The following is a 12,671-nucleotide window of genomic DNA, read 5'->3' as shown; positions in this document are numbered from 1 at the left end:
CATCAGACACTGGAGCAGCATTTACAGGGCCCATTATGCACTGGAGCATTAGAAATGGGGCCCATTATATATGGAGCATTATTTGGGCCCATAAGACAGTGGAGCTTCATCCATGGGGACCAACATATACTGTAGCATTATGTGGAGCTCATCATATACTGTTTCAAACATTATATGGGACCAATGATTCTGTATGGAGAAATATATGGGCCTCATTACTCTGTATAGCGCACTATGCGGTGGCCGTAATACTGTATGGAGTAATATACTGTCCGTTTTTGGAGCTATTGGAGAATTTAAAATGGATATCAGTCATGAGATGTAAGAAGTGAAGTATTTTTCATTGTACTATACCACTATTTCTCTGCTGTATCAGAGGATCATGAATTGTGGCATGTGTTAAAGGAGCCCATTGACACTCTTTGGCCCAGGGCCCACGAAAATCTGGAGCCAGCCGTACCCCCCCCCACAACTTTAGCCAAATAACCCCCAGTTTTCAATGCCTAACTATTTTTATAAAGTAAATTAAGGTTGACAAGCTTAAGTTATAAGAATTGATGTTTTTGGCATTAAAATGGGCACTGTAGGTGTGTTTCCTGTCCTCCACTCCCTGCCGACTTTTCGTCCCTATTGACTTGCTTTGGGTTTCGTGTGTCAGTCGGCCTTCGACTTTTCACGATAATCGGCCGATTCGTTCGACCCGACTTTAAAAGTCGGGTTTCATGAAACCCGACTCGACCCAAAAAAAGGCAAAGTTGCTCATCTCTAGTCATACACATGTAGTTTGATGAAAGAGAGATAGCAGACAGTCCTCAGTCAAAGATGGAGAAGTCTGAGGAAAAGGAATTACTCTTGTCCACAAGACTTGCCCACATCTTGCAGAAAAACAGACATATCTATAGACTTTATGTTTTTCACATATTTCTTTCTTATCTTTTTAAGGTTTTCTGTTCTTCAGCAAGAGATTTAAATGGTATTGTCTGACCATGTTGTATCCTGTACATTTTGGTTAAGGTTTTGTGCATTTTTAAAGGGTAATAAAATGCCGCACATTTCAGTACCAACAAAGTGAATGAGATTTGTGACATGAACATGTTGCTTATTTTTTCCTTGTGGATTTGAAACATCAATTTTTTTCACCTGCTCCAATGAATGGGGTAAAATGCATGAAAATGCATATAGAAACACATCAAAAACACGCCTATTTTCTGGTAGCATTTTTACTGCCAACACTCTGGGATTTAAGGCAGAAAAATCTGCTGCTGACACTTAATGTGTGCACATCTATCAATGTGCATTGACTGCACTGCTATACTGTTCTCCAGGGAGGCAGAAGTTTATTCCATCTCCTGGCAATGGTGGAAACTATGGCTCCAGCCATCCCACCAAATTCACAAACATTATAATGCCGGTTTAACACGTCCTGATATTTCCGGTACGGGAAAAACTGGCACCGGAGATATCAGAGTCCGTGTGTGTACTACGTGCGGCACATGTGTGGCAACCGTGTGCCGCATCAGTACCACACGGGCGGTCGCCGGAGAAGTAGCGCTACTGTTAGCCGCCATTCCCCGGCAGCTGGTGCTGAAAGTGGCTTTCATACATTCTCCCCTGCTCTGCCGGCGAGCAGGAGGAGAGTGAATGAAAAACTGACCTGCCGTGACCTCAGGACCGTTGGAGAATGCAAGTGATGAGGTCACTGTGATAGAACTTGAACGGCCGTGACCTCATCACTTGCGTTCTCTGACGGTCCTGAGATCACAGCAGGTCAGTTTTTCATTCATTCATTCTCCTCTGCTCGCCGGAAGAGCAGGGGAGAATGGATGAAAGGCGTGTTCAGCACCAGCCGCCGGGGAACAGCGGCTTACAGTAGGCTATTTCCCCGGTGGCCATCCGTGTACACGGAGGACAGCGTGCACTGTTCTCCATGTGCGGCATATTTTGTGGCCCGTGTGTCCGAGTAAAAACAGACATGTCTCCATGTTTTGCACACGGACACACGGGCCGTGAAAACATGCTGACATGTGCATAGACCCATTCATTTGAACGGCTCTACGTGTGTCAGTGTCTCCGGTACATGACAAAACTGTCACCACACGTACCGGAGACACTGACGTGTGAAAGCGGCCTAAGGTGGCATTTAGATTCTGATATAGGGTCTATGGAGCAGGTGAGCTAATTAATATATAGGGTTATGTGTGATGCCATGTGTCTTTCAATATATGGCTACTCTAGGCCAAGTAGAAAAAAATGCTACTTTTCCATCTTTACTGGTCCTTTTATGGACAGATTTAAATGGGTTTTCTGGTCTATTTTTAACTTATTCAAGACTGGGTCATTTACCCGTGTTCCTGACCGGGGCCACATTTTCAGGTTTTTTTTATAAATTTGGTTTAATGAGCTAAAAGATTGACTAAATCCTGAACATGTCCTTAATTAAGCCCCTTGCATAAGTTCAGTATTTTAATTTTTTACCTCAGTATTGGTAAGCCAAAACCAGGAGTGGGTGATAAATCCAGAAGTGGTGACGTGTTTCTATTATACTTTTCCTCTGATTGTCCCACTCCTGGTCTTGACGTACAAATACTGAGGTAAAATACTGACCAAATACTGAACGTGTCCTTAAGCCACATGCACATGGTCAGTATTTTGATTTTTTACCTCAGTATTTGTAAGCCAAAACCAATAGGAGGTGATAAATCCAGAAGTGGTGACGTGTTTCTATTAGACTTTTCCTCTGATTGTTCCACTCCTGGTTTTGACTCACGAATACTGAGGTAAAATACTGACCAAATACTGAATGTGTGAATGTGGCCTTAAATTTTGTTCATAAAAGTCAAGTTTTAATGTATTTTCTCATTCTTTGGTTTAAGAGGATCCTGAATCATTGCTGTTGTGATGTCTGTTGTCCGCTGCATACATCATAAATGGACAGAAACGTTTCCGCTGTCTACCGACATCCCCAACACTCAGTGATGGTGAGGCAGGTCTGCCATCTTCAATACAGTGGTGCCAACTTGTTACCCCCCTGCTGTGAAGACACCAGATCCCCCTTACTGGGACCAGTAAGGGTCAGGGGCCTTACTGGGGGGGAAGAAGGGGCATGGGCTGCCACATAATGCCATCAGGAATGGGAAAGGCACAGTGGACAGAAGGAAATGAGAAAAACCCCAAAGAGATGGACGTGAGTGAAGGATGGCAAGATGCACGGAGTTAAGGAGGAGGCACCGAGAGGAGAGGGGGAGCAGAGATAGAGAGGAGAGCGCGGAGGAGGAGGAGGGATACAGAGCCGGGAGATGGAGGAGAAGATACACTGAGCCTGGTACACACAGGGCACAGCTGCCAGAGCCGGGCACACAGGGCCTTCTCTATCTCAGGGCTCAGCCATCAGACCCGGGGACCGGCCACTGCCATCCATCAGGCAGCGACACGCAGACACCTTGGGCACAGCAGCACTGGCTGGACGCACCGCAGCCTGCACCGGAATCCCGGAGTGTCGGTGCCCGACCTCCCGCACCTGGCATTGCCCGACACAGAGCACGGAGTGGAGCAAAAGCGAGAAAAGCCGGAGCTGGAAGTGTGTGAGGGATGGAGAGCAGCTCGGAGTTAAGGAGGAGGCAGTGAGAGGAGAGGGGGAGCAGCGAGAGAGAGGAGAGAGCGGAGGAGGAGGAGGGCGCCAGAGCCGGGAGATGGAGGAGACGAGCCACTGAGCCCGGTACACACGGGGCACTAGCTCTATGCGGTAGTAGAGATCCACTCGCGACACCTGCACCAGCCACAGGAATAAACTTATCCGTGGAGATGTGACAGAGCAGAGCACGGGAAGACACCCCGGATCATGGGACATCCCAGGCGGCAGGATAAAGCCTCCCCCTCTAGAAAGTACTGCTAACAGCGACCAGGTAGGAGAAGCCCCCGCCTGCGGGCACCCTGGGAGCGGGCAGTGTGGCTCGTCATCTCTGCAGTGGAGCTCAGTCACGACGGTGTCACCGGTGCTGAGCGCGGCTCGGGGGGGTAAGCGCCCTGCTCCCCTCAGCGCTCCCGGGATGTGAGGTGGATGGGAGCCGGGCTCAGGCGCTGTCACGTGTCAGGTCAGGTCGTGGCCGAGCCTGGGGCGATGTGGGCAGCTCACAAGTCCCTCACTGTGGGAATGGTCCCCCGGCCATCACCGCACTGCTGCCAGCACATATGTATGCAGCGCGGGGCTGGGGGAGCGGGGCGGCTCCGGTCCTGTCACCTACAGCCGTGTCTCCATGGAAAGTGCGGAGAATGCACGGATTGTTCTCTGCTAGAGACCGCCAGAAGCCAAACTTACTGCCTCACAGCCATCCCCTGGAGACGTGGCGAGTGGGCTACAGGGGCTGCCAGTGGCCGGGGTGCCCTCCTGTCCCTCCTCGCCAGCCGTCTACCCATTATTAGCTGGGTATCTCTCTGTCTCATGTGTAATGCTCATCTATTCATCCAATGTCTGCCTAGCAATCCCATGTCTATCACATTATCTATCTATCTATCTATCTATCTATCTATCTATCTATCTATCATCTATCTATCTATCCCATATCTATCTATCTATCTATCTATCCCATATCTATCTATCACATTATCTATCTATCTATCTATCTATCTATCTATCTATCTATCATCTATCTAGCTCTCCCATATCTATCTATCTATCTATCTATCTATCTATCTATCTATCTATCTATCCCATATCTATCTATCTCATATCTATCTATCTATCTATCTATCCCATATCTATCTATCATCTATCTATCTATCTATCTATCTATCTATCATGTATCTCATATCTCAATATAGTCATTGTTTTCCTTTGTCGTATCTATGTACCTATTTTCGTACCTATTGATCTATGTATCCGTCTATAAATTTATATTTATATCATGTTCATGTCACTCATATCAGTCTATCTGGCTGTTCATCCCGTGTCAAGAAACTGATCTACATTATCTGTCTACATATCTAGCAGTTTATTCATCTATCTCAGTCTATCTATCCATCCCATATCTATCTATCTATCCATCCATCCATCTATCTATCTATCTATCCCATATCTATCTATCTATCTATCTATCCCATATCTATCTATCTATCTAATTATTTATCTATCTATCTATCTCTTTCCCATATCTATCTATCTATCTATCTATCCCTTATCTATCTATCTAATTATCTATCTATTTATCTATCTATCTCTTTCCCATATCTATCTATCTATCTATCTATCTATCTATCTATCTATCTATCTATCTATCTCTTTCCTCTATCTATCTATCTATCTATCTCTTTCCTCTATCTATTATCTATCCCATATCTATCTATCTATCTATCTATCTATCTATCTATCTATCTATCTATCTATCTATCCATCTATCTATCTATCTCTTTCCTCTATCTATCTATCTATCTATCCCATATCTATCTATCTATAATCTCTCTATCCCATATCTATCTATCTATCTATCTATCTATCTATCTATCTATCTCTTTCCTCTATCTATCCCATATCTATCTATCTATCTATCTATCTATCCCATATCTATCTATCTATCTATCTATCTATCTATCTATCCCATATCTATCTATCTATCTATCTATCTATCTATCTATCTATCTATCTATCTATCTATCTCTCTATCTCTCTATCCCATATCTATGTCTCCTTGCTCCCTCCATCCCGTAGCTCTTTCCCTGACCCCTCACATGCCGGTGTATCCATGTAGGAGGCTGCCGGTGGCTGATGGGCTTATCTTGCCTTGTTCCTTCTGTGCGATGCTGGTGAGAATGGTCGGGCTTGTGGCGTGGTGATTCTGGCAGTAGCGGTGAGGCCATGTCCCTGACTCCTGGAGCTTGGTATGAACAAATGGTTTGGACATTTTTCTACTTAGTGGCTGGTAATGTGCAGCAGGTCCCACTAGCACAGTTAATTAATGGGAGCTTTTAGCCATCCAAGGTCTTTCAACCACATAAGTAAAACTGTATGTCAGGGACAGACATCTAGCTCTACTTCTATTCTGCCAAGGAAACTTCCACGTAATTGCTACAGATGAAGGAAACGTAATTTTTTTTGTTTTACTGTGAAGAATGAATGATTACGATTAGGCCACAGGAGGCTAATTGTCTTCCATTGCAGGCCTTTTATGGTGACATTTAATGTACTGACAAAAGTCTTATAGTATTCTAATAACAATTGTGCTGTAAAATGCAACATGCTACAAGATGTATGGCGTTTACACAGAGACACTTTGATGTCAGCATAGGGGTTGTCTAATCACCAGATTGTGTAGGGACCCCACTTAGAATCAAAGCAGAAGCCCCTCCAGCCCTGAGGACCATTCTCGTGATTATTCCATGATCACATGTAATACTACATGTCCCCTGTAGTGGCCACTGCAGGGAAATGAGCAACCAACAGGAAATCAGCTGCATTAGGAGCTGCTGTCATATTAATTAAAGGGAAGCTGTCAGAAGGGTCTTGCTATGTAATCTGACAGCAGCATGATGTAGGGACAGAACTTTGTGTAACCTCGTCCATACCACAGATTGGCAGCTTTCTGTGTACAATCTGCAGCAACAGAAGACTGCTAATCAGTACTACTGGCTGGACTAGGAGGCATGAGGCCAGCTGTCCTGTAATCTCCTGCTGATAAAACACTGTATTGAAACAGAAAAACACAGCCTGCTAAGTGATACATCGCTGGAATCATGGTCCAGGCCCATACATTGTCACACACTCAGATTACATAGCAGAAACCTGCTGACAAATTCCCTTTAAAGGGGTTTTTGTGCATTGTCCTGCCATAACTTCATGAAGAACTGCAAACTATTTACCGTATTTAGTTTTAATAGGATACACAATGCCTCTTTCCACGCAGTAGCTAGTCCAAATCTATTCAGCTGGTGGTTCCATTCTTTTTCAGGAGAAAGAAGAGAACCAGAATGGCCCAAACAGGATACATAGTGCTCTGACTACTAAATACGTGTCTTTTCCCCATTGACCCAAGAACAATACGGACTGAAAGATACAGTATATACTTGGTTTGCATATTTTTTTCATGTGTTTATTGTATATTCATATCAGTAACCTAAGGTGCAAAAAAAAAAAAAGTTATTTGCAGTTAGTGTAGTGTACAGGAAGAGCTATCTGGAATCGAAGTCCGTGCCCATTAAATTCAGACATGTTTATAGCTTCTGTAAACATCATAAGTGTGTGATGTGCTGGCTTCATTAATCTCCTCCTAATTTCCATACAACACCTATAAACTCCTTGGACCAGCTCCTTCTTGGCCATTTGCATCTGGTGCATTTATTAATGTGAACCTGGACTCATTTTACTAACTCCCCCATCATGCTCAGATTTATGACCGTCAGTACTGCTGAGCTTGCTTTGAGAAGCTACTGTAGCTCGGATAGATCTGATGGAGAACTTCTGCTCATGGAGAACTTCTGGCACATCATGGCGCTGATTCATTTTTTTGAACAGCTATCAACAAGGTTCTTCTTGGTTGAAGTGGCAGGTGCAGGACTTCTCTTTGACAATTTTTTTTTTTTTAATCTTTTTCGTTTGCATTATTTTTTCGCTTCATTGCCAGAATTCCTTGTTCATCCCAAACTAGCTGGTTCACGTGTGATGTGCAAGGCAAAGTAATTTTTGGACTTTTCTTTCCACACCTGCTTCTCCAATACGCACCTAGTTGGTTGCCAGCAGAGCCAAGCAGTGTCCAAAGTATGTGGTAAGAAAAATAAGACTATATCAAGAGGTTAGGAGAACCTCTTCTTATTATAAGTTTAGCGCCAACCTGAAAGTGCCACCTGCTTGAGTGAATTAGGTCTCATGGGTGGAAATACAGGGTGGGCCATTTATAAGGTTAGACCTGGGTCGGCCATTTATGTGGATACACATGTAAATACTTATGTCCCCCACAAAATTGAGAAGTATTCAGGGAGTGATACCTTTATTGACTAACCAGAGAAATTATATTTGCAAGCTTTCAGGGCTCAGAAGGCCCCTTCATTAGACTAGATTAATAATCCAGCCTGATGAAGGGGCCTTCTGAGCCCTGAAAGCTTGCAAATATAATTTCTCTGGTTAGCCAATAAAGGTATCACTCCTTGAATACTTTTCTAAATTTTTGGGGGGACATAAGTATTTACATCTATTTTTCTGGCTAACACGGTACCACAATATTATTTTGTACTGTACATCGTATGGATACACCTAAATTAAATTGGAATGGTTGGTGATATCAACTTCTTGTTTGCGACACATTAGTATATGGGAGGGGGGAAACTTTTCAAGATGGGTGGTGACCATGGTGGCCATTTTGAAGTCGGCCATTTTGGATTCCAACTTTATAAATGGCCCACCCAGGTGTATCCATATACAGTAAATGGCCCACCATGTACATACAGGACTGAATTCAGAGATCACAGGTGGCATTGCTGGTGTCAGTGGAAAGGCCACATTGCGGCTTGAGTGTGCGTCTGTCTATGTGTGTATATGAAGAAGGTAGACAAGATAATCTAGGCTTTTGGCGTCAGATTAATTTAGGAGGCAATTTGATGTCTGTAGTGTGTATATAGCATGAATGAATGAATGACATGAATATGATGCTAGGTATTTACAGTATATATGACTTGTACTAATGTATTTTATTCATGGAATATGTATTTTAATAGGGTTTAATAGGCTTGGAATGTTGTATTATGGACCCCGTGCTGTTACTGCTTCTGTTAGATATGCAGATCCGGGTGCTCAAACTCCTCTACATATACAAGTACAATGTATAGGAGACATATAAGCAGCTAGCCTCCACCCAAGCTGGAGCTGAGCTCAGGAATAACTGGCAATTAAATATGGTGCCTACAGAGAAAAAAAAAGATGACTACTGCAGGATAGAAGTTACATAATCATCAGAAATAGTTCCATTCCCCATGTACACACACATGAAGGCTAATCTATAATAAGACACTAGATTGCTTGTTGACAGTTTCATGTAGATGTAGAAGATTTGCATAAGAAAAGCAGCAAAAAATGGAAATTTGGAATGTATTCCAGATGCCAGATTTATATTCTATAAGTTTAGAGAAAACATTTCACTAAAGCTAGAGCATCACATTTTTATAAAGTTCTTGTATAGTGAGTTAGGCTAGGTTCACATCACATTTTGTCTCCATGTTCTTGACTCAGAAATATGGGATTCAGAAGGAATTGCTAATGGAGCCAATGAGTTCAGAGTCTCCAACTTTGGTTTCTGTTTGGCCATCTGTCCAGTAGAGTCTGTCCTTTTGCAGGATACGATATCATATTAGACTTCTTTATTTTGTCCAGGTAAAAAGACACACTGAGGCCGGTTTCACACGTCAGTGTCTCCGGTATGTGTGGTAACAGTTTTCTCACATACCGGAGACACTGACACACGTAGACCCATTCAAATGAATGGGTCTATGCACGTGTCAGCGTGTTTTCACGGACCATGTGTCCGTGTGCAAAACACGCAGACATGTCCATTTTTACCTGGACACATGGGCCGCGAAATGTACCGCACACTTGCACACGGAGAACAGTGCACACTGTCCTACATGTACACAGATGGCCGCCGGGGAAGTAGTGCTACAGTAAGCTACTGTTCCCCGGTGGCTGATGTTTAACATGGCTGTCTTCCATTCTCCCCTGCTCTGATGAGGTCACGGCAGTTCAAGCTCTGACACAGTGACCTCATCACTTGCATTCTCCCATGGTCCGGAGGTCACAACAGGTCAGTTTTCCATTCATTCATTCTCCTCTGCTTGTGCTGATCGCGGCAGAGCAGGGGATAATGGATGACAGCTGGCTTCATCGCCAGCCACCGGGGGACAGTGGCTTACAGTAGCACTACTCCCCCGGCGGACGTCCGTGTGGTTCTGATGCGGCACACGGGTGGCACACGGTTGCCACATGTGCCGCACATAGTTCACACACGGACACATTGACACTGATATCTCCGGTACTGTTTTTTTCCTGTACCGGAAAATTCAGGACGTGTGAAACCAGTCTTAGGCCGGAGTCACACTAGCGATTAAAACGGTCGAATGCAATGCGATAAAAAATCGCATTACATTCGAACCCCTGTTATTCTATGGGGCAGCTCACATCATGCGATTTTTTATCGCATCCGATCCTCGGACCGAGACAATCGCAGCATGCTGCAATTGTCACCGATTTTCGGATCGGATTCCCCAATGCAAATCTATGGATGCAATAGAAAAACCCATGGAAAAGGCACCAAACATGTGACTTGCGATTAAATCGCACAACTTCTCCAGGTCTACAGGATAGGGCATCAGGCATTGGCATTGGATGTCAATTTGATGCTTAGATGCGATTAAAATTGGTTCCTTGCCGGAAAATGGGATGACAGACGGATATCTGGCCAAGAATTCTTTGTGCGATTTCGTACCGTTAAAATGGGACCGATTTTTTAATGGTTGTGTGTGACTCCAGCCTTAGGCCCATTCTCATGTCTATGTTGCAGGTACTGAACGTGTTGTCTTCGTGTTTTTCACGGACAGAACACATACCTTTTATAATCTATGGGGCTATTCACATGTATGTCTTTATTCATGGATTGTATGTCCGTGCAGAACTCATGGAGACATGTTGGTTTTTTCAGGTATCATGGATGAAAAGTGTCAATACAAGAATATGGGTCCGTGAAAGACACATACACATTGTAACTAGAGTTGAGCGACTTTTGGTTTTTTAGGGTCGCGTTTCATTTCGTGAAACCCGACTTTTCCAAAAGTCGGGTCGAGCAAGATCGTCCGATTATAGGGAAAAGTCGGGGTCGTCCCGAAACACGAAACCCAATGTAAGTCAATGGGGAATAAAAGTCGGCAGTGAGAGGAGGACAGGAAACACACCTACCGTGCCCATTTGAATGCCAAAAGCATCAATTCTTCTTACTTAAGCTTGTCAACCTTAATTAACTTCATAATACAAGTTACGCACTGAAAAATGGGGGTTATTTGGCTAAATTTGTGGGGGGGGAGGGCTGGCTGCAGGTTTTCATGTGCCCTGGGCGAAAGAGCGCCCCTTTAACACATACCACAACTCATCATGCTCCGATACGGCAGAGAAATAGCGGTATAGTACAATGAAAAATACCTCACTTTTTACATCTCATGACGAGGCCCATCTATTTCTCCATACAAAATCATTGGTCCCATATAATGTTTGAAACAGTATATGATGAGCTCCACATAATGCTACAGTATATGTTGGTCCCCATGGATGAAGCTCCACTGTCTTATGGGCCCAAATAATGCTCCAAACATAATGGGCCCCATTTCTAATGCTCTAGTGTATAATGGGCCCTGTAAATGCTGCTCCAGTGTCTGATGTCCACCTTTGGAATGTTCCAGTGTATGGTGGGCCCCATCTATCATTCTCCAGAGTATAGTGCTCCCCAAAAATTGCTGTCCCAACATTGAAAACAATCAAATAAGTCTCCTCACTAGGGAATCCCTGTACTTGTCTGGACAGGTGCTGTAGCTTGCTTAACAGCTCGCCAGCCGTTCTCACGCCCAGTATGGATTGCACGTGATTGCACAAAGGTTAGAAAGGGTACCGTATCCCTGGATAACATGTATGGATAGCGTACACATTCAAAATATATGTCTATACAGCATGAGGCAGGCTCAGACGGTGTTAGGCCCAGTATGGATTGCACGTCATTGCACAAAGGTTAGAAAGGGTACCGTATCCCCGGATAACATGTATGGATAGCGTACACATTCAAAATATATGTCTATACAGCATGAGGCAGGCTCAGACGGTGTTAGGCCCAGTATGGATTGCACGTCATTGCACAAAGGTTAGAAAGGGTACCGTATCCCCGGATAACATGTATGGATAGCGTACACATTCAAAATATATGTCTATACAGCATGAGGCAGGCTCAGACGGTGTTAGGCCCAGTATGGATTGCACGTCATTGCACAAAGGTTAGAAAGGGTACCGTATCCCCGGATAACATGTATGGATAGCGTACACATTCAAAATATATGTCTATACAGCATGAGGCAGGCTCAGACGGTGTTAGGCCCAGTATGGATTGCACGTCATTGCACAAAGGTTAGAAGGGGTACCGTATCCCCGGATAACATGTATGGATAGCGTACACATTCAAAATATATGTCTATACAGCATGAGGCAGGCTCAGACGGTGTTAGGCCCAGTATGGATTGCACGTCATTGCACAAAGGTTAGAAAGGGTACCGTATCCCAGGATAACATGTATGGATAGCGTACACATTCAAAATATATGTCTATACAGCATGAGGCAGGCTCAGACGGTGTTAGGCCCAGTATGGATTGCACGTCATTGCACAAAGGTTAGAAAGGGTACCGTATCCCCGGATAACATGTATGGATAGCGTACACATTCAAAATATATGTCTATACAGCATGAGGCAGGCTCAGACGGTGTTAGGCCCAGTATGGATTGCACGTCATTGCACAAAGGTTAGAAAGGGTACCGTATCCCCGGATAACATGTATGGATAGCGTACACATTCAAAATATATGTCTATACAGCATGAGGCAGGCTCAGACGGTGTTAGGCCCAGTATGGATTGCACGTCATTGCACAAAGGTTAGAAAGGGTACCGTA

At 44.2% G+C, this 12,671-nt stretch overlaps 1 protein-coding gene across 4 annotated transcripts in view; it reads left to right on the top strand.

Annotated features, from left to right (window-relative positions):
* Positions 1–3,241: 3,241 nt before the first annotated feature.
* Positions 3,242–12,671, top strand: part of ADGRB2 (adhesion G protein-coupled receptor B2) — a 682,656-nt gene continuing 673,226 nt past the window's right edge. For 3 of the 4 annotated variants that reach the window (XM_073551949.1, XM_073551948.1, XM_073551946.1), the window contains exon 1: positions 3,243–3,902. The gene's annotated coding sequence lies outside the window, so the exon portion shown is untranslated. Of the gene's footprint in view, positions 3,903–12,671 lie in introns of all 4 variants that reach the window. The other variant, XM_073551947.1, reaches the window with a different exon arrangement.

Source organism: Dendrobates tinctorius, unplaced genomic scaffold (assembly GCF_039654945.1).
Source record: "Dendrobates tinctorius isolate UK_male_01 unplaced genomic scaffold, ASM3965494v1 ptg000183l, whole genome shotgun sequence".
NCBI lineage: Eukaryota > Metazoa > Chordata > Amphibia > Anura > Dendrobatidae > Dendrobates > Dendrobates tinctorius.
Note: the sequence above shows the minus strand (reverse complement) of the source record. Positions and strands in the feature narration are given on the sequence as shown.